Source organism: Theropithecus gelada, chromosome 4 (genome assembly GCF_003255815.1).
Source record: "Theropithecus gelada isolate Dixy chromosome 4, Tgel_1.0, whole genome shotgun sequence".
NCBI classification, from domain to species: Eukaryota; Metazoa; Chordata; class Mammalia; order Primates; family Cercopithecidae; genus Theropithecus; species Theropithecus gelada.
Genome location: NC_037671.1, coordinates 98116574 through 98138647, shown reverse-complemented (window position 1 = coordinate 98138647; position 22074 = coordinate 98116574).

Genomic DNA, 22074 nt, shown 5'->3' with positions numbered 1-22074 from the left:
CTATAATATGGCCTCACTCCCCAGTTAATAGGACCATAGAACATTTTATTAAGCTATTCTTTGGATGTTCCCTTGGAGTATCCTCCCATTCAGTTTGATCTCCAACTCTTGGTGATGCAGTAGTACAAAAAAGAAAGAAAAAAGATTACTCAGCTCTTTGGGTAATTAAGATTTTATTAAAATAATTAAATAAGTAATGTATCTTTTGTAGTACACGCATGTGGTAAAGAGGGTTTTCCTTGGCAGAAAATGAAATTGGCCTAATAGATACAGACACATAGCACCCTTTATCTCTAGTTAGTATCTTAAGAATGCTTGGCACACAGTAAGTGCTAAATAAATGAGTCAGAGCCTGCGATCAAACTTTTTAGAAATATCCTTCTCATCATAATTTTCAGTTCTCTATTTTTAAGTTCCAGCTCTGTATGTGTGTGTCTATTTTATCTGAAGAATCAATTTATACTAATGTGCTAATCCATAATAATTCACTTTTATTCTTTCTTAAATGTTATTTGTGTCATCACAGACTTTTAGTAATAATGTGGGACGTAGGATAGGATGGTGGTTTGACACCCAAGCTCTGGAGTCAGTTCAGATCTTTATTAATAAGGATTGCACCTGTAAAATCAGTTTACACCTGTAAACTTGTGTGAGTCATTTAGCCTCAGGCTTCTCAACTGTAAAATGGGGATAGCAATAGGACCTAAAAATGAGATATCTCCATGTAGAGCCCTTAGCTACATCGTCATTATTAATAGAAAATGTGTGCATTGTCAGATTTAGAAATTCAGAATTTTGGAGATATTTTATAACAATGAAACATTTTTAGACCCAACAAATCATGCCTCCTAGGATGTTACCTGGACACCCACATTTAATGCTGGCCTCAAAAATACTGTAATATGTGGCTTCCTACCTGGTTCCCCACTGTGACTGCATTGGAAATGAATCTACATTCATTCACCAACATAACATTTACCCTCACAAATGTTGATATTATTTAGCATTAGATGTTATTTAGCCCTTACTGTATGCTAAGCATATTATAAGGTACTAACGATATAGAGATATAAAAATGAGTAAGGAACAGATTATTTCAATTCAGTATGATTAATGCTTTGGTATCTTATTTCCTCTCTTCCTGCTTACCTGGCTTTTATTACTAAGAGTTGCCAAGAACAATTTTCCTGGTCTAATGTAGGCATATTTCTGTACTTCCTTAGGGCTGACTTTACTTTTTAAAAAAAGGCGGGATGCATTTCTTTTCATCTTTCCAAAGCAGTGAAAGCTTTTTCTCATTTATTCCCAGGCTGTACCAGGTTACGACCTCTCATCACCTGGCAGAGACCCCTGATGAGGGCGGAATTGGCCATGTCTCATTCCAGTGAATAATGGGCCTTGTCACCCCTCAGTGCCCTGCAGATTTACTCACAGGTCCCTGGAGACATCACCAGCAAACAAATTCTCTGACCTGCTGCAGGATCTTTTTCTGCCACTAAAGCCCTTCTCAGGGTTCTTTGCTGACTCCTTAGCTGAGCTGCTTCAGCCTCAACCAATCTGGATGCCAAATCCAAAATATCCTCAGTCCCCCAGATGGCATGTCTGCACCAGCCAGATTTCTAGATGCTTCAGTCTGCTGCAGGGAGAGCCACTACACTGTGTGTTTGCCCTTTTAATATCAGTGTGTTCTCAATCTGTGAGATATTTGTTAACCTGCAAGTACAGGTTCACTACCCATGTTGGCTGTCTATTTGCTTTAACTTATGCCCAATAGAGTCAACTATGTCTCTATACCTATAGTGTGATTGGCTGAGCCCTCTTGGCCCCTCTGAAAGCACAGTTAGTCCGTTTTAACCCTGAGTGATTGCTCTGCTTCTAGAGATAACTTTGAGTTGATTGTGGAATGGTAGATAAACTGAATAAATAATGTTGACTGGACTGATGAATGACTCTCTCCTTGTCTCTGGTAGTCTCAGTACCTCTGTGAAGATCTGATGGTGCCCAACTCTGCCAGCCACTGGCAGACCCTTTGCGAGTGAGTATTTTATCCTATCACTTTGGAAGAATACTTTTGCATTCAGAGCAGAAATCTACTGAATAAGCCAGAGGTACCCAGAAGAAATCACTTCAGGTTGGTTGTTAGGTTTGTTAGTTGTTCTGTGGTGTATCACCCTACTTTCCGGATGATCCTAAAGTGATTTTTGCCTTTCAGTGCCTTAGGATCAGAGAAATGCCCATCAAATGTTGCCTCTAATCTCTTTAGACAGTTCAAGCTTCTGGAATGCCCCGGTGTTTCAATTTAACATTTACTGTGGTGTGTCTTGTGTAAATAGGCGCATTTGAAATTTAAGCCTGTTATAATGGGAGACTCAGGATGTGGAGAAAGAGGAGGGAGATTTCTACCAAAATTTTCAGTGGCCAAATATGGGCACCATGTTTTGTACTTATCCTCCTGGGTAACCTCAGGGCACCAACTTCTATTCATTTCCTTCCACTCCAAGTCCAGAAGCCCATGTTAGCAGTGACTACAGACTGGATATTATCTAAACTCTCCGTGAATCACAGCTGACAGTGTTGCTATTTCTAAGCCACAGAATCACTCTTTGAACAAAATGCAAGCGCTGTGTCTTTTCAACCTGTTCTTCAGCAGAGGAAGCAGCAGGATTCCAGCACTGTATAATAACTGTCAGAAACAATTTCTGCTCTGTAAGTGAGGTGAAGCAAAATGTCAAAATATTTGAATACATTTCATTGAGGATATCTTCTTTTAAATTAGTGAAGGCTAGAGAAGAAGAATCCCATTCTCTCGCCTAATAAATATGCATGGAATCGAGGAGCCACGTGCATTCTAATAAAGCTGAGTCCTGCCTTGTTAATGCATTATAGGTCCACAACAATAAAACACAATAATTACTGGTTAAAGAGATGCCAGTGTTGGCCTTTTACCAACATCCCTGAACATATAATTCATAATAAATTTAGTAAGGCTGAAGTTGGCTTGTTAATTAACCTATTTCCTGCAATGACTGGGATGGAGAGAGCAACTGTATCACCCAACAAGGCACCCTCCTGAATGTGCACAACTCGTTGTTGGTTGGGCTCTGCGGTTGAACCCACGAGCCTCACCACAGGATCCTTGTTTGCGTTAATACAGATGAGAAAGTTTGGGGAGAAATGGTAAAGGAATATCTTACTGTGTTAACGCCACATGTGAAAGAAGAAATTGTAGAAGAGTATACACACCGACTGCTAGGGTTAGGGAATTTTTTAAAGTCCACATCTTGGGCCCAGAAGGAGCTGATAAGAGGTAGTTAGAGTCCTAGGGGCTGGATCAGAACGGTGGACTATGCACATGTGCCCCTCCACCCTTTTGACTGAAACCCCATTAAAATAACAGAAACGGTATAAACACGTTACAGTGCTGGGAAACAGGACAGGGTAGTGTTTTTACCAGAAACTGGGAAATGTCTGGACTATGGAAAGTAGAAGGAATAAGATGGGCAAGAGCAGAGGGCACCACAGTCTAATACAAGCTGAGAAGAAAACCTCTCTGAACGTATGCTTCTCTGGATTTGCTGTTGTCACCCAGTAAACTCATAGGAAGAGGAGAAAGAGATAGTGAGGCAATAATCAGGAAAAAAATTTTTAAGCCCCCTTAATAATATTTAGGCTAGCCCTCCCCCTTCTCATTCTCTCACACTGAACAAAAGGTGGTGGAGGGCTTGCTACCAAGCTAAAAGTAACTCCAACTTCAGGAAAGTGAAGATGTTGCCCAAGGAGTGCTCTCGGTAGTGCTCTAGCTATCATGCTGTTATAGCTGGACATTTCCGTATTAAAACTTATTATCTTTAGGATACCTAGTAATTCTGGTCCAGAAAGTCTTTTCATTGTATTACTACAAGTATTATTACAACTCAAGTTCAGAGCTAAGCTTCTGAGTTTCCTCTCTCTTAGAGATCCAATGTCCAATGGGCCTGGATCCCTCAAACTGTGGGATGAGTGGGGAGGGAGGGTGCGTGCCCAAAGGCCTGAAGGAGCACTAAATCTATGCTAAATCTCCACAGCAGATGTAAGGTGAGAGGCAAATACACTAATGTCCTTGAATAACTAATATACAACTTATTTTACCAATGGAGAGGAGGGCCATGGAGGATTGTGGGTATGAAGCAGTCAGGCTGACTGGGACTCCTTTTCCCTTTCCAATAAATAAAGTTGGGGAAATTTCTCAGAATATAAAGGGAGACAGATTTAAAAATTGTGAGAACTGACTTTAAGCATATGGAAGAGCAACAACTAAGGGAGTCAGAGAGAAGTGAAAAAAATAATAGAAATTATAGAAAAAAATTTGCTCAATATAAAGCACAAAGCTTCAGGTGGAAAGGGTCAACTGAATGGTAAGGAAAGTGAATGAAAAAAGGCCCATTAATCATAGCCTAATGAAATATCTGAGCAAAGACATTTCAACATTAAGACATTTGTTATTGAATCTTACTACTCTAATAGCTGGAAAGCTAAAATCTGTGTTAATAGTCTGAGTAATATGTTTGCCTACACTCACCATTACTGTTCACCTTATATTGGCTGAATAAGACAAAAAGTTATTACTAGATATAAATCTTGGTAAGTAAACTTAAGAAGATTCAACCTTACTATTAATAGGAAACAGCAAATTATAGCAATAATGCAATATGAACGTGTGCCCTTTAGAGAGCATTTAAAAGTTTGAGAATGGAGAAATGGCAGTCTCAAACCCTTGCTGGGAAGTAAAATGGGAAAGTATCCTTTCTGGTATCTACTGCAGAGAAATACTTGTGACTGTGCATGAAACTGCATGTGGAGGATATTCATTGTGATATTATGTATAATAGCGAAGAAAGAGAAGAGTAGTAACCCAAATGTTAAAAATAGAAACATGGGTAAAATAAACGGTAATATAGTCATACTGTGAAATAAGGTGTAGTTGTAAAAAAAAGTCAAATGCAGATTTTTGAAGTTCTCAGAACGAAAACAGTGTGACGTTTGAAAAGGAGGTAGAGAAACACTGGGTGGTGGGTCTGATAGCTTTCCTTCTGTCGTCTATATTTGCCTGCCGTTTGTACACTGATCAGCAGAGCCCCATTGCCAAGACAAGCCAGCGTCATATTTTACTTCCCCATACCCTGCTCGTTTCCCTGAAGTCAGGAAATAGAGGCCCCATAACACTTATGAAAGCACTCTTTTCTCTTTCTAATCCAAAAAATGTAGAGAAAGAAGCTTCCCTACCGCCACCATAATTTCTGTTTCCCAGAGAAACTAAAGCTAATAGAATTGGGATTCATTGAAATTTACTGTATAAAATCTGCATTTTAAGAATTTATGTTATAAATCAATCTAAGGTGTTTGTATTGTCTATGAGCATTATGGCTGAAAGTCAAGAGAGGGTATTACAGGTGTGGTGTGGTCAGTTGCAAATAAGGTTGGATAAGAATAAAATTCTCTTTGTTTTGCTAACAGAACCTAAACTTCTCTTATCTTCTTCCTTTCCTGCTTGGTATCAGAAAATTTAATTTTGTTTTAGCTGGATATTTCTGTATTAAAATATAGTGTATTTTGGATAGCTAGTTTAGTCTAGAACATCTTTCCATTCTAGTACAAGTATTACTACAAGTATTATTACAACTCAAGTAGAGAGCTAAACTTCTGAGTTTCCTCTCTCATACAGATCCAATGGGTCTGACCCCCCACCTCAAAGTATGGGTTGGGTGGGGAAGGAGGGTGGGTGTGACAAGATGGTCTCTTTTCCCAGCCTTGTTTGGTTCTGCACAGTTACTGCAACCTGCAGGGGACAATCGTGACCAAAACTACAGCTGATGTCAGCTCACTGTGTAGCACATGAGATTTCCTCCAGGCACTGTGCCCAGCTTCTTAGCCTAAGTAACTCCAGGGAGGCATAGCCACTTCTTCCCACCTCACCCAGCAAGGTCCACTTATATCCTCTGCTGGTGGGGTTTCCACATCCCTCCTCTGTGGATTTGGGCTGGCATCTGGCAGACTGTTTGTGTTCCAGGCTAATTTCTGTGACACATGCCAACACAAGTTTATCTGTCTGGGAGAATTGAAGAGCTGTCTTTGCTCAGGTCCTCCAAGATAAATCACTCTGTGTCCCTGCTGTCCTTTTACTTTGGCAACAGTAGATATTTACGTTGCAGGTTTTGTCAGTGAGCAACCACTAAAGATGCAGAATCCATTTGCTTTATTCCAGATCACCTCAAATCTTAAGAAGAAATTCTCTTGGATACCACCTCCTCCCGCTTCACCTCTCTCCCCCTGTCTTTGAAGCTACTTTGAAGAGGGATGGATAATACAAGTTGTTCTTACTTTCTTCTTAAATTGTGTCCTCATATTCTCCTGCCCTTCTCCAGCTCTCTCACACCATCCTGGCAGCCTGGGGGTTGTGAATGCTACTTGAGCGCATGCTTGCTTGAACTGAGAATCTGAGGAATGAAACATCATTTGTTTTTCAATTACGAACTATCTCCGCAGTAAACTGTTCACTTTCTGTTTGAAAACCAGATGGAGGAAGGTCTTCTTGGCAGTCTAGACCAACAGGATAGGGCACCTTACCCTTACCCTTAATTTATATCATCTCTGCCAATAAGCAATAGTAAAATGAATTCAGTGACTGAGAAATTAGGAAAGAAAATTGAGAAATATAATAAGCAATCTGCATTGTGTTGTTCATAAATCAAAATCTAGAGGAATCTGCATTTTAGCAAGTTCCCTATGTGATTCCTTTGGGCAGCCAGGTTTGGGATGACACTCCTGGTGGGAGTGTTGCCCTTCCCAGTGGAGAAATAAGGGATGGAACAGTACGATGTACACTGTTGATTCCAGAGCCTTTGTGAGCATCTGGCATTTGACTGGCTGCTTGCTCAGACTAAGAGAAGACAGGAAAAGATGCCTAGAAAAAGCTCAGATAAGAGATGATGAGGCTAGCTGTTGTCTGTGCCACTTTGCAGTTCCTTTGAAGCCTGGTTGTAATTATTGTAAGTGGGTTGTGGGAGATTCTCTGGGATCTTTATGAGGATCCCACGCTCCTCATTTTATTTTAGTTAGAATGGGTGTCCAAACCTTAATTTCCCCAAAGGGTGAAGTTGGTTCTTGGGAGGGGATGTGAAAATAATCTTAGATATGACATTAATTTATTGCCCTCAAAAGCACAACCCTATGCAACAAAATCTTAAGCTGTAGTACTTAATTCCTCTCATTAGGGAGAAATTTAATTTAATTTAAATTTTAATCTATTAATTAAAATTATGTAATTTAAATTCATTGATTAAAATAAAATTTCTCTCCTAAGGGGAATAGTAACACAAATAAAAGTTGGGAAACATCCAACAAAATCTGACTGAGGCATACATGTTTTTCCTCCAACTTTTCCAAAACAAAAACCGATAAAACACACAAAAGAGAGAAGCAAAGCAGTTATTTTCCTCAAAGTCCCTGAGTCTTTTGTAATATCTACAAAAGTGAATATTAAATTCTATGAACACATTCCATTCTTAGAGCAGCTTGAAGTCATTCACATTTTTAACATCCTGTGGGAGAAAAAACTTAGAATTATGTTATGTCCAATAATCAATAAGACATCTTGCATAGACTTAAGTTACCCACACATTGATCTACACTGCTTTGTTTTTCACCTAAAATATCAGAAGAGCTGCTTATATGACAAGAAATAAAATTAGATTCTAAAAATAATGAGCCAATCACATAACTTTTATAGCTTTTTCTGTGGTTAGGAAAATAATATTACTTTTCCCAGTGCTGATTAAAGTTTTAGAAAGAGGGACTTATCCCAGCCGCTCGCGAGGCTGAGGCAGGAGATGGCGTAAACCTGGGAGGCGGAGCTTGCAGTGAGCTGAGATCCGGCCACTGCACCCCAGCCTGGGCGACAGAGCAAGACTCCGTCGCAAAAAAAAAAAAAAAAAAGAGAAAGAGAGACTTATTTCTCCCTGTGTTATCACAATTTTTCTATCACTGCCCTCTGAACTCTGAAAAACTTATCTGCAGAAGTTAGGAGGTTCTGTTAATGTGTGTGTTGACTTAGGCTAACATAGCCTTTTGTAAAATTAAACCAAATATATACTACCTGTGAAGAAGACAAAAGAAAATTCACACAGTTGAAACACTCTCTTCTTATAATACAATACTAACCATGGGAGTCATTTGAATTGGTGAATAGACCAGGTAAAAAGCTATTCTTCTGTTTCATTAGCAGTCTCCACTACTTGGAGGAATTTTGGTCCTACCTACTTCTGTATAACCTTAATCATTTTATTATTGTACCATTGAAACTGTTAACCTCTTATTCATTTCAATAGGAGTAGAATCTCTTTGATGATATAAATGAGACTCCAGTTGGATCCTCACACGTGTCTGGGTAATTTTAATTCCAAAGTATTGTGTAGCCTCTTGGTTAATTGGTTAAGAGGCTCTTTTCTCTTCCACTTATCTCTTTTAAAATTGCCTTGAGTTCTGAAAGCAGTACAAGGAATCTTTTAAGCTGCCTTGTTCACTCCTCTTGACATGAGCTATAAATATTTACCTAAAAGAAACATGGACTATGGGATTTTTGAATTTTGTAGGAGACATAGCAGGAGTATGAATAACATGTAGATTTCTCCATTCATTGGCTCATCCCATTTACCCAAAATAAAAATACTTGACTAACTTTCCTTTAAAACTTTTACTTCCTCCTCGGATAAAATCTGAATTCTGTATGTACTCTCCGTGTTAGGTAACATAAATGTCGCAGATATTTATTTATAAATCAATAGGAAATGTTGTCAGCTTAAGACCAAAAAATTTGTGATTCATGTATGGAAGGGATAAGAATACTAAATAGGGTCTTTCACTGACATTGCAAATCAATAGTTGCAATTATTATTGATCATCAATGCCATAGGTAGGCATCATTTTTGTTCATAATCTGATTCCTTTCTCAATAATAGAACAAGATGAAGATGGAAGTCACATCTTATACCTTGACTGATAAAGGTCTCTTTCATGCAAGTCACAGAAGGTCTCAAATGTGAGGGGGATTTATTGGCTTGTGTAAAGCCCAGGGGTAGGGCTGGCTTTCAGGTACATCTGGACGGTGTTTATAGGTGGATCTCTGTTTGTCACTCAGCTAGGCTTTACTCTCCTCAGTGCGTTGGCCTCTTTTTCAGGTTTTATTCTGTGGCAAGAAGCCTGGTGAAAAGACTCTGAACCATGCTTGCCTAGACGTATAGTAATTGCTTCCTGTTTCTCTTCTAACTATGGTTTAACATTATGCCTACTCAGATCTGTCTAACCTCCAGGCCTGCTTAGCTGGCATCCTGGACTATTTCCTATCAACTAAATATTTTATTGCTCTCTAGAAGTTGATATAACATTCTATGAGTGCCAAACACATGGTTATTATTTTCCTTATGAATTAATGGTCTTTGATCCTAGCTACATAATTGACCACCCAGGAAGCATTTTAAAAATACCACTACCCAGGGCTCTCCCCTGAACAAGTAAATAAAAAGTATCTAGGAATGGAGCCTAGGCACTGGTATATTTAGAAGTTCTCCAATGATTCTTAAGTGCAGTCTTAGTGGTATGTTCACAAATGTTTAATAACTAGCCTTCTGGGGTGGAGAGGTGGGAAAGAGTAAGCCCTGAGTTGTGGTGTTTGCTGATTTCCATAGTGCCAATACTGCTCCCACCCGGCCCCACCATGGCCCATTCAAACTGTTGACTAATCTCTCTTTCAAAAAGCTGCCTCCCTTTGGTTTCCATATACATTTCCCTAGGTCTTTTCCTATCTCCCCGGATGCTCTTTCACTAATTCTCTTTTCAGACCTATCTTTTTTTTTTTTTTTTTTTGGCCAGAATTTACATGTCTGAGCTCCTCAATGCCTGGTCCTAAGCTCTATTCTCCTTACACGAAGTTGTCTCTTACAAGGTCTCATTCCTGCCCTTGCTTCTTTTACTATCTATGTAATTAATGTCTCTGAATATGCCTTTAGCAATGACCTCTCTCTGGGACAGACCCCAATATCCAGCTGCCTATTCCATATCTCCACATGGATGTCTCATAAATACCTCAAATTCAACATTGTAAATATGGATGGTGCTTGTGGTTCTTCTTTCATACTCCTAAATGTCATTCTCCTCTAGCATTCTATAGCTTAGTGAATGGCACCACTATTCACACTGTTAGACAAGACAGAATTTAGGGAGTTGCTTGATACCTGTTCATCCTCACACCCTAATATCAAACAATTACTACAGCCTATTGATCTTGACCTTTCTAAATGGCTCTTGAAACCATCCACTTTTCCCATGATGAGTGATAAAAGAGACGTGCAAGGAGAGAGAAGCTAACTGCCCAGAGAGGTGCATATGAACTGACACTTGAAGGATGAGTAGGAAATTGCTAAAGAAAGGGAGGAAGGTATTCTGGGCAGAGAAAGCAACATGCTAACCCTTAACCACAACAGACTCATAGATGCCATTCTGGACATCTCTACCTGTCTGTCAAGGCATCTTGAGCTTAATACAGGTTAAAAAAAAAAAGCACCTTGATTTTTTACTTTTTTTTTTTTTCATACGGAATCTTGTTCTGTCACCCAGGCTGGAGTGCAGTGGTGTGATCTTGGATCACTGCAACTTCCGCCTCCCAGGTTCAAGTGATCCTCCCACCTCAGCCTCCCCAGTAGCTGGAATTACAGGTGTGCGCCACCATGCCTGGCTAATTTTTTTGTGTTTCTAGTAGAGATGGGATTTCATCATGTTGGCCAGGCTGGTCTTGAACTCCTGACCTCAGGTGATCCGCCTGTCTTGGCCTTGCAAAGTGCTGGTATTACACACGTGAGCCACCACACCTGGCCCTTCTCCATATTTTGAATCAGTCTTTCCTATCTCAAGAAATGGCCAACTCTCCATTCACCAGTTGCTAGATGCAAACACCTAGGCATCATCACTTATCTTTCACTTTTTGTCACCTCCACCTGCAGTTGCTTGGCAAGTTTTATCTGCTCTACCTAAAAATATGTCCTAAATCTGTCCACTTCTCCCTATCTCCACTGCTACCACTTTTGTCCAAGCAATCTACGTATTTTGTTTAACGCATAGCAATACCCTCCTAAGCAGCCTTCCTAAAATCCTTTTTAAATATAGCAATCAGAATGATCTTTACAAAACACAATCATCATATTTCTCCCTTGCTTAAAGTCCTCCATTTGCTTCCTATTAAACTTAGAATACGTTCTAACTTCTTGCCCTAGCCTCTAAGTCTCAACAAGAGGTGTGCTTTGCCTACCTTTTCTACTGTGTTCACTGCCCACCTCACTCCATGTCTCCACCTGCACTGGCTTTCTTTCTGTTCTACAAATGCATTAAGCTCACTCCCCCTTCAACATGTCCCCTTTTCCCAAGTCTTAGGAGTGTTCACACTTGCTGCTCTTATCAGTAACGAGCAGATCCCAAACCTTCATCTCTCTCTTTAGGGAGGTCTTTCTGTCCATACAGACTTAAGTAGCCACCAGCCCACCCACTCTTACCACTGGCCATCACATCACTCTGTTCCATTTTCTTTATAGCACCACTCATCTGAAAATGTATTCATTACTTTCCATCCCTCTACTAGACCATCTTCCTCCCTCCTATCCAGAACAACTATAATAAAGTTCTTGGTATTAGTCAGGGTTCTCTAGAAGGACAGAAGTAATAGGATAGATGTCTATGTAAAGGGGAGTTTATGAAGGAGTGCTGCCTCACATGATCACAAGGTGAGGTCCCACAGTAAGCCATCTGCAAGCTGAGGAGCAATGAAGCCAGTCCAAGTCCCAAAACCTTAAAAGTAGGGAAGCTGACAGGGCGGCCTTCAATCTGTGGTTGAAAGTCCAAGAGTCCAAAAGCTGGAGAACTTGGAGTCCAAAGTTTGAGGGCAGGAAGCACCTGGCACGGGAGAAAGATGTAGGCTGGAAGAGTCAGCTAGTCTAGTCCTTCCATATTCTTCTGCCTGATTTTATTCTAGCAGCACTGGCAGCTGATTAGATTGTGCCCACCCAGACTGAGGGTGGGTCTGCCTCTCCCAGTCCACTGATTCAAATGATTCAAATCTCCTTTGGCAACACCCTTACAGACACACCCAGGAACAATACTTTGCATCCTTCAATCCAATCAAGTTGACACTCAATATTAACCATCACAGTCTTCGTGAACATAGGGATCCTGTCTGTCTTACTCATCCCAATTTTCCTAGCATCTAGAATGGTGCCTTCAATATAGTAAGCTCTCAATGAGTATTTCTGTTGACAAATATTTACCATTGAAATTTTTTTCAAAGACTAGTCTCTGAACAAAGAAAACATATAGAAACTCTTTCTATATGTTTTGTTCAAATGACTTATATTACCTCAAGCTATCAATTATGCCCCTTCTTTGTTTGGTTCTTTACTCCGTCAAATGAAAATAATATTATTTCATATATATTTTTCAATATGATTTTTAAAGATGTTTGAGGATAAAAAGTATTTTATAGCATAAATATATGATCAATAAATATATGGCAAGGACATCAGTGGTTAAAGCATGATTATTTACCTCCCCTCACTGCCAGCTCCTAAGAAGCGCAAATCTTGGCCTAATCATGCAAATCAGAGCAAGGAATGAGGAGGAAATTAAAGAAGAAAGGAGGTTAATGGGACTTATATTGCAGATGAAGAGTTACTCATTGAAGAGAGAAAAAGGCGGCCAGAAAAAGGGAGCAAAAAGAAGAATATAAGCTGGAAAGATTGTTCTGGCTGAATTGGAGGGTGGGTTTTGGAGAGCTCAGAATAGGGAAGAGCATCAGGATCAGCTCTGGCAAGAAGGATATGCATGCAACTGTGGGGGCAGGGGTGTGGATAGGGAAAGAGGATTTTGAAAAGATTTGCTGTGGTTTATGAATCCTTTTTTGGCATTTCCAGGAGATGACAGTAAAGACTTAATTTGTTTTCCAATTAATTTTTTGGCTGCCAGGTTGTTTTCTTTACTGCAAGCCCACGGCTCTTTTCTGGGGTGTTCCTTGGGGAGAGAGTCAACAGGCCTGGCTTTGTGAGGGCTACAAAGGGAAATGTGTCACCAGCCAACATCTGACCAACTTTCATATTACACTTCCTATAGAGTTAACTAGGACATTGTGTGTCAAATGCAGTGACTTGAATGCTAGAAGAATGAGAAGACAGAGACAAAGAACTCAAACAAGTGATGTTCTCCAGTGCAGAAGGCACTGGGCTAGGAATTTGGAGAAGTTTATTATCTTGGGCAAGATTGTACAGCAGAGTCAGAATTTTACTGGGCTCTATCCGGCTCCAGAAAAACCTTAAGACCTAGTGCCTTCTGGCTCTAATGAAGTAAAAGAACCTTGGTCTTGGCACTGGAAAGCAGGACGACGAATCTGTCTTTGGCTCTTCTCAGCCACACGACTTTGGGAACATCACAAAACCATATCCTCATTTCCAAAATGAACGCCAGGTCAGTGGCTGCCAGACACCACTCTGAGGGCCAATGTCAGTCTGTGAGGAAGTTTTCATTGGTTAGTGGCAAACTTAGAAAAACAAGATAATGTTACATTTAACATGGTTATGTATTTGTTATATTTGCTAAGCGGGCTTTTTTTTTTTTTTTTTTTTTTTTTTTTTTTTTTTAGTGGGGTTTTTTTTTTTTTTTTTTTTTTTTTTTTTTTTTGAGACAGAGTCTTGCTGTCTCCCAGGCTGGAGTGCAGTGGCGTGAACTTGACTCACTGCAACCTCCACCTCCTGGGTTCAAGTGATTCTCCTGCCTCAGCCTCCTAAGTAGCTGGGATTACAGGCAGGCGCCACTGCACCCAGCTAATTTTTGTATTTTGAGTAGAGATGGGGTTTCACCATGTTGGCCAGGTTGGTCTTGAACTCCTGACCTCAGATGATCCACTTGCCTTGGCCTCCCAAAGTGCTGTGATTACAGGCATGAGCCACCACACCTGGCTGAAGTGGGCCTTCTTGGAAATGGTTGTTCTACTTTTAGTTGAAAAAATAACCTTTATTTTATGATATCATGGTGATATAGATAGTAGTTACTTTTGAAGAAAAAACTCTGTCTTGGCTTATTATTGTAAGAAGTTCACAACTCTTGTAGGTCCACCAACATCTGTGAGTTTATTGAATTAGATAATTTCTAATGTCCCTTCTACTTTTGAAAATTTTGACTAGAGAGGGGAGTTGCAAAGTTGAATGCTTGAAAAGTTTGGTCAAGTATGTAAATATTGAATAAGGCTGGGTATAGGATAACAGGATCTAAGCTCTTTATACCAATCCAACTGTAGCATTTACTAGTTGCACTCCCTTTTAAACAACACTGTTCATCTCAAACAAATAATAGCCAAATAAAGGTGTAAGTGGCTAATATGTGACTACTGGCCATCACTTTGCAAACCCTGCTCGATTAATTTTTAATGGTTTTCTTGCTGTTCTAATAATCTGAGTTCTGTTTTGAATCCCCCATCAAAATATGGAGCATATTATTATTTGTATAATTTCATTCATTAGTCAGCATGGCAATAAAATCATATTATTTTGTGACTTGTGTTTCACATCATTGTGGAGATTGTTTGACAACAAGAGCACGTATTTGTTAAGTGCTATCAAACTGTAGGTTTTTTGCCTGTGTAAAATATGTGGAATCAGGACCTGTTTAGAGTAGTTGAAAAAACATGCTGAACTTATATATTGACTGTGTGGTAGCATATGATCACACAACAAAACTTCTACTAGGTCTCACTCTTTCCATTTTTATTTGTTCATGACTATGGTGCTGGTGTTCCCACAAAATTAATGAAATAAACAGTTTGGTTATCAGCTGCATTACAAAATCTCAAATGCAAGAATTGAGGCTAATGTAACAATTTTCCAATATTAGAAATAGCATTGCAGGCTTTTAAACATGTTCCAAAAGTTCCAGTTCTGCAGATTTTCAACTTTATGAACTGTTGTAAAGTATCCTCTTTCTGGAATATAACTTTAATCCATCTTCCTTTTGCAGGGGGAAAGAAGAGAAGCAGCTACAAAAGAAATTATCTCCTGGAGGTATGTAGAGTGAGAAGATACACCATCAATCTACCTAAATCTTTGTTTTGATTTATGATTGTAGATGGGGCTACAAACTTCCAGACATGATAAGCATCTAGCCCCTTTGGTGTTGGTTCATACAAAAGTTCTATAAGGAGGGAAAAAGTGTGATGGGTTTGAGTATGATTTGAAGTAGCGCTGAGAGTCAAGAACAGGAAGATCTGAGTGATATATGACCTCAGATTTCTTGTTTAGAGGTTCAGCCCTCATTGGATAAGGTCCATGGGATGCCCCACAGCTGGCTAGTGGCAGAGCCGATATGAGAGCACATGCTTCCTCCCTCTCTACAACTCCAGATTAACCACTACACAACAGTTGTCCTTAATCATTTTTGCAAGCCTTGGCCTCTTTAGTACCCATTGTGATAATATTATCTTTAAAATTATATCCTTAGTCCTATGCCCTTTGATCCATCTTTCAGAGTTCAAGCTTCGAGAAGTCCTGTCTCTTGTCCTTCCTGTTCATTGCCACAATTCGCTGTGATACTCATCCAGTTATGTATATTTTTGGGTTCTGCGTTCTGATTCAACTTGCCTTTTGGAGTCTCAAGTCATGGGGCTCCTTCCTGACTTTTCTCTGAGCTTTCAGAAGCCAGGCATACTCAAACTGCAGGTCACATTTCCCAGAGCGAGGCCTATATGAAAACAAAGTTCCGTGGAATACTTTCATGAACTTCTGTTGTAGGGGTGAGAAAACAAAAGAAAGAAAAAAGATTCCATGGTTGTCTACATCTAAGAAACATTGATTCAAATAATTGCAGGCACTTTTTTTCTGAACGACTTCTCAGAGCATGCAATTTCCAAAAGGTGATATAGTAGGGCTTCCAACATATATTTTAATTTGTAACTTTTTTTTATTCAAGGAGCATCTTGAAGGATTATGTTCTAATGAATTCACCTGGGAAAATTCTGCTATTATGACTGTGATAGGCAAATGTTAGTGCATAGAGAAGAACCTGGAAGTTTACCAAATATTCATATTTTAAGTATAGTCTTCACCAACAGTGAGTGATTCAACAGATCTTTTGGGGAACCCAGGATTCTGAACTTTAAAAAGCATTCTAGAACAGTGCTTCTCAAACTTTAATTTGAATAGGAATTACCTGACATTTTGTTAAAGTGCAGATTCTAATTCCATAGACCTCTGTTGAGGCTCTAGATTTTGCATCTCTAACAATTCCTAGATGAAGCCGTTGCTGCTGGTTAGAAGCCCACATTTCCATGGCCTTAATGGTGCTGACCATCCAGTGTTTCCACGTCTGTTATTATCACGAATGTTACTGTATTCCAAGGTTTCTGTCACTTTCAATTCACGAACAAGTGTTGCCTTATTGGTATAATGATTAATTTCAGAGTCATAATTTCCTTTATTGCTTATTGTACTATCTGAGAGTTGGGACAGTTAGCAAATATGTCAAGATGCATCAAATATTCATGTTCTAACCTGTTAGCATAATGCAGCTCTGACCTAACATGATAGTTGCAGTTCTTATAACTCACTGTTCTATCACTAATCATGCCAGTCCTTGGAGCCCGTTCAGATACTATTATTCAGGTCTTTAGTCTTATTGAGTATATTTGCTTCTTTCTTTTTTTTCTGCCTGTATTAGGGTTCTCCCAGAGAAGTAGAAGTAATAGATTATATTTTTAAAACTCTGTTTATCTATTATCTATCTAATAGGATATATTTTTTAAAAATCTATTTATCTATCATCTATCTACCTATATATCATTATATAGTTGTATATTTATTACGGGAATTGGCTCACTTGATAATGAAGGCCAAGAAGTCCCATCATCTGCCATCTGGAAGCTGGAAAACCAGAAAAGCCAGTGGTGTCATTCAGTCGGAGTGCAAAGACCTGGAATGGGGTGGACGGAGGCTGATGATGGTAAGTACTGGTTTGAGTTTAATGGCTGGAGAATCAGGAGTGCAGATGTTCAAGGGCAGGAGAAGATAGATGTCTCAGCTCAAACAGGAGGAGCAAATTTTTCTTTCCTCCTTTTTGTTCTTTTCAGGTCCTCAACAGATTGCATGATGCCCAGCTGTATTGGTGAGGGCATCTTCTTTCTTCAGTCTACCGATTCAAATGCTAATCTCTTTCAGAGACACCCTCACAGACACACCAAAAAATAATTCTTTACCAGCCATCTAGGCATCCTTTAGCCCAGACAAGTTGACATATAAAATTAGCCATCACACTATTGTCATACATTTGACTTCTACATAAGTTATAAAACCCATAAATTTAATTATTGTCTTTGCTTATAGCAATAAATTTTTTTTAGAAAATTGAGAAAAGGGAAGAATAGTCTTTTGTATGTGTTCACATATTTACTATTTCTAGTCCTCTTCCTTCTTTTGTGTAGTATTTCCATCAAATATCATTGCCTTTCTCCCTGAAACATTTCTTATAGTGTGAATCTGTTGCTGCAGAATTCTCTTACCTTTTATTTATCTAAAATGTCTTTATTTCATCTTCATTTCTTTCCTTCTTTTCATTTTTTTAAACTATAGATTTATAGCAAATTCACTTCCCTCCTTAAAACACACACACACACACACACACACACACACACGGTAGCCCCATGCACTCTTCTCCAATTAATTTTTATTTTTGAATGGTTTGTATGCCAATAAATCTGGGACTCCCAAGTACATGCGTATTAGTACATTTGATATCCTATAAGTGACTGGTCACTGTTTATTTTTCTTTAAATCATTTTTCCCTTTCTGACTCAATTTGAATCGTTTCTATTAACCTATCATCAAGGTCATGAATCTTTTCTTTTGCAATGTCCAATCTGCTATTAAACTCATCCAATTTTTTAAATTACTACTTTTTAAAAGTTTCAAATATTGCATTATTTAGTTCTAGAATTTCCCTTTGATTTTTAAAAATAGTTCTTTTCTGAAATATCTATCTTAATGCATTATATCCATGTTTTCCTGTGTATTCTTTAGTATATTTATAATAGTTATTTTAAAGTTTTCTACTAATTTCAATATCTGTTTTTATCAACTGTGTTTTATTTTAATATGATTCATGTTTTTCTACTTACTCAAGTTTCATCATTTTGTACTGTACTCTGAACACTATGTATTACACAGCGGAGACTGAGGAAAAACTTCGTTTCATTTCACTGATTCCCCAGAATATTCAAACCCCTTCTTCTCAGTGGTTAGGCTGAGGCCAGTTCATTCAGATTTCTCTGAGAGCAGAGTGGAGCCTGTGTCAGGCTGCAGCATTGATTAGATTAAGATCACCTGTGATTAGCCCAGCCCCCAAACTCCTGTGCTGGCACTTTGTTTTTGATCTTGTCAGTATTTAAGTGGGGAGAAGGTTGGGCTACAGTTTCAGATATTATTGATTGATTTTTGGATTCGTATCTGCAGGGCTCAAGAATCCACGTGCAAAGAAGACTATGTGATTTCTTTCTAATTTCTAGTATCTTGTTTATTGGATTCAGGCTAGGGTTAAGGATGGAGAGAGAGGGATTTTCAAGCAGTTTGCCTTTGGGTATATTTCAGATTCTAATCCATTATGCCAGCCCAGACTGTCTTTGTCCCTGCAGTCTCTTCATCTATGGCAAGTTTTCCATTGATTCCCTACAGATCAGACAGCTGCCCCTGGAGATTTTTCTCACCTATGAAGTATTTGTTTCCCTGGAACTGAGTTAATCAGGCTTCCTTGCATCCTCTGTTCTTTGCTAGCCGCATTGATGAGTATAATTTTTAATTTTCCCTGATTTTGTTGTTATTATTGTTTGTTTTTTACAGTGAGAACAAAGGTTTTTTTTGCTTCCTTCTTCATCCTAAACATTTTACATAATCACAAAAATGCTATCTCCACATATTTAAAATAAGTAAACCTAGTACACATTTCATTGTGAAGTAAATAATTCTTACTACCAAATTTATTGAATAAACTCCAGTTACTATGCCCTGAATGAAAGCTGTCATCCAATTTACCTTGATTTCTAGTTCACAGTTGAAATCCTTCTTGAGGCATATAAAATCTTCTTGGGCTACATTGGGTATCTAGGATCATTGTTGGTTTTGTGTTTGCTAAATGGGTACTCTAGTTGGGATAATTTATGTGAATACCTTCTTATCAGTTTTCCAAGGAAATAATTTCCTTTAGTTTTGTTCCCCCTTTATCATTCTTCCTTTGCTTTTTCATATAACAGAAGTAGTAATTGTACCAAGGACAGAACCTTACCGCGACACCATGGTGTCGGGGTAAGATGCTGTCTTTCTTGACTTTTAGAGAAAAAGATGAACATTTCTCTTCCCCCAAGTTTTCCAGATGGAAATGACTACTATTGATGCCATTAAAATTCATTTATAGTTGCTCTCTTGACAGCTCTTTAGTAGTGATTCAAGCTTACCCTCAAATACAAAACTTCCGTAGTTGTTTTCTGAAAGATTTTAGAACCCTATTAAAGTATACATTGAATAAAATTTAAACCTATTTTTACAAAGTTAATTTAGAATAGCTTTATGACATTGCTGTTTGAATTATGTTCATCATTGTTATCTTACATTTAAATTGACTATGTTAGTATTCAATTTTTTTGCATAATAGGAAAAGGAATTTAAAATGGAAATCATACCAGGGAGATATATATAAAATAATTACTGCAAATGGCAAACTCCGTGAGTTCTCTCTGACCATGAGAAGATTGTGGCTGCTCTTCCATTCCCTTTCATCCTGAATCTTCCTCTGACTGTTGAAGACTTTCAGTCATTGCTCCTTAGATTTTTTCCTACAACTGTATCTCATTGTGGACCAAGGAAGAAGCAAAAAAGAGGGAACTAGACAAAGGAGAACAAAGGTTTTGTGGCTGCATAGCCTTTGGAGTCAGGGGATAGGCAGAAAGTTTCTCTTCATCTCTTTTATTTTCTCCTCTTTTTTCCTTATCTGAATCTTTCTTTTCCCTTGTATTTCTCATCCTCATTGCCTTCTAAGAAATAGGCATACATTCATATAAGACCAGTGAGATCCTAACCATCAGATCCTTTCTTCTCCCAGCTTACCTCTGTCATATTCACTTCAACCTTTGTCTTTGTTATAGCCAAGCCATCCTGCTTCTGATACTTTCGAAAAGAAGTGAGAGGAATTTAACTTACCAAAAATGTAGCCACAATCATTATCAAATGTAAACTATCAAATATATGATAAACTTTATGAGTGCTTAGTATATACCAAAGTATTGGTTGTATATTATACAAAGTAATCCAAGGTTATTAGGATTATTACGTAAATCAATAAATTTCTCTCCAATATGATTATGTATGCTTTGAGTATACGTACTTTATATGACTTTCTTTTTTGATGGGGTCATTCTTTTTATCTACTCTGAATTTGTCATCCTTTGAGGCAAGATCCTGGTAGAGCTAGAATAATTAATAATTATTCCCTGGTAGCACTAATGGGTAAGCTCCCTCTGATAGAAATTACATCAAACAATTAGTAACTGATAAATGAGAAAAACTATTGAAAGAAGCCAGAAATAACAATGGCTTAAATGAAACAGGAATTTATTTCTCTCAAACCTAAAAGAAGTCTGGAAGCAGTCAACTGTGCCTGATATGGAAGGGCTATGGTTGTTAGTCACTTGGCTTCTCTTACCGTTTTGTTCTGCCATCCTAGGGATTAATTTCCAACTGCAAGATTACCTCATAGTCCAAGAGGGCTACCGAGGTACCAGGCATCATGTATCGGAAATAAAAAAGGAAAAGAACAAAAAGGATGTTCATGCCAGTTAAGTCAATTTCCATCAAGCTGGAAGTTCTTCAGAACATTTCCAATTACATTCCAATGGCTAGAACGTAAGTATATTGTCACACTTAGCTGCAAAAAGGTTGGGAAATATAGTATTCTATCTGTTCATAATTCTCCTTTCTGTTACTAAGGGATAAGAGAGAATGGATAGTGGAAAAAAATTAACAATCTCTGTCCCATCTATCCAAATCTAAAAATAGAAGATGATCTTTTGGATCATTTTAGATATCAGGTGAAATTATGTGACATTAGAAACATACAAAAAAATGCAATATTTATATAACTCTACATTTCACTTTAAATGTCTAAGGTCAGATGGAACTACCAGGGAATGTTCACAGAAGGATCAACAGGAGGTAAGAAATACAGAAAACGTAATTTCTGAGTAATAGTAATTTTTAGCTGTTATCAATACATAAAAAGCTGTAACCTAAAATTATTATAAAAAAGACAAAAGATAGCAAATGTTGACAAAGGGAACCCTTTTACACTTTTTGTGAGAATGTAAACTGTAATGTAAATTGGTATAGCCATTATGAAAAACTGAATTGAGGTTACTCAAAAATTTAAAAATAGAGCTACTATCTGATCCAACAATCACACTTTGGGGTGTATTTCCAATGGAAAGAGCACCTTATATAGATATCTGCACTCCTGTATTCACTGCAGCATTATTCACAATAGCAAAGATGTAAAATCAACCTAGTTGTCCAGCAATAGATAAATAGATGAAGAAAATGCAGTGTATACATGCATACACACACACACACACACACACACACACACACACACACACCCCGGAATACTATTCAGCCTTAAAAAAGAAGAAATTTCTGTCATTTGTGGTAACGTGGATTAACCTAGAGGACATTATGTTAAGTGAAATAAGCCAGACACCAAAAGAAATACTATATAATAACACTTACATGTGGAATCTGAAAAAGTTGAACACATATAAGCAGAGAGTAGAAAGGTGATTGTCAGGGACTGGTGGGTGGGAGAAATGGGGGGAACTCAGTCAAAGGGTACAAAGTTTCAGTTATGCAGGATGAATGTACATCTAGAGATCTAATGTATGGTATGGTGACTATAGTTAATAGTAATCCATACCTGAAGCTTACT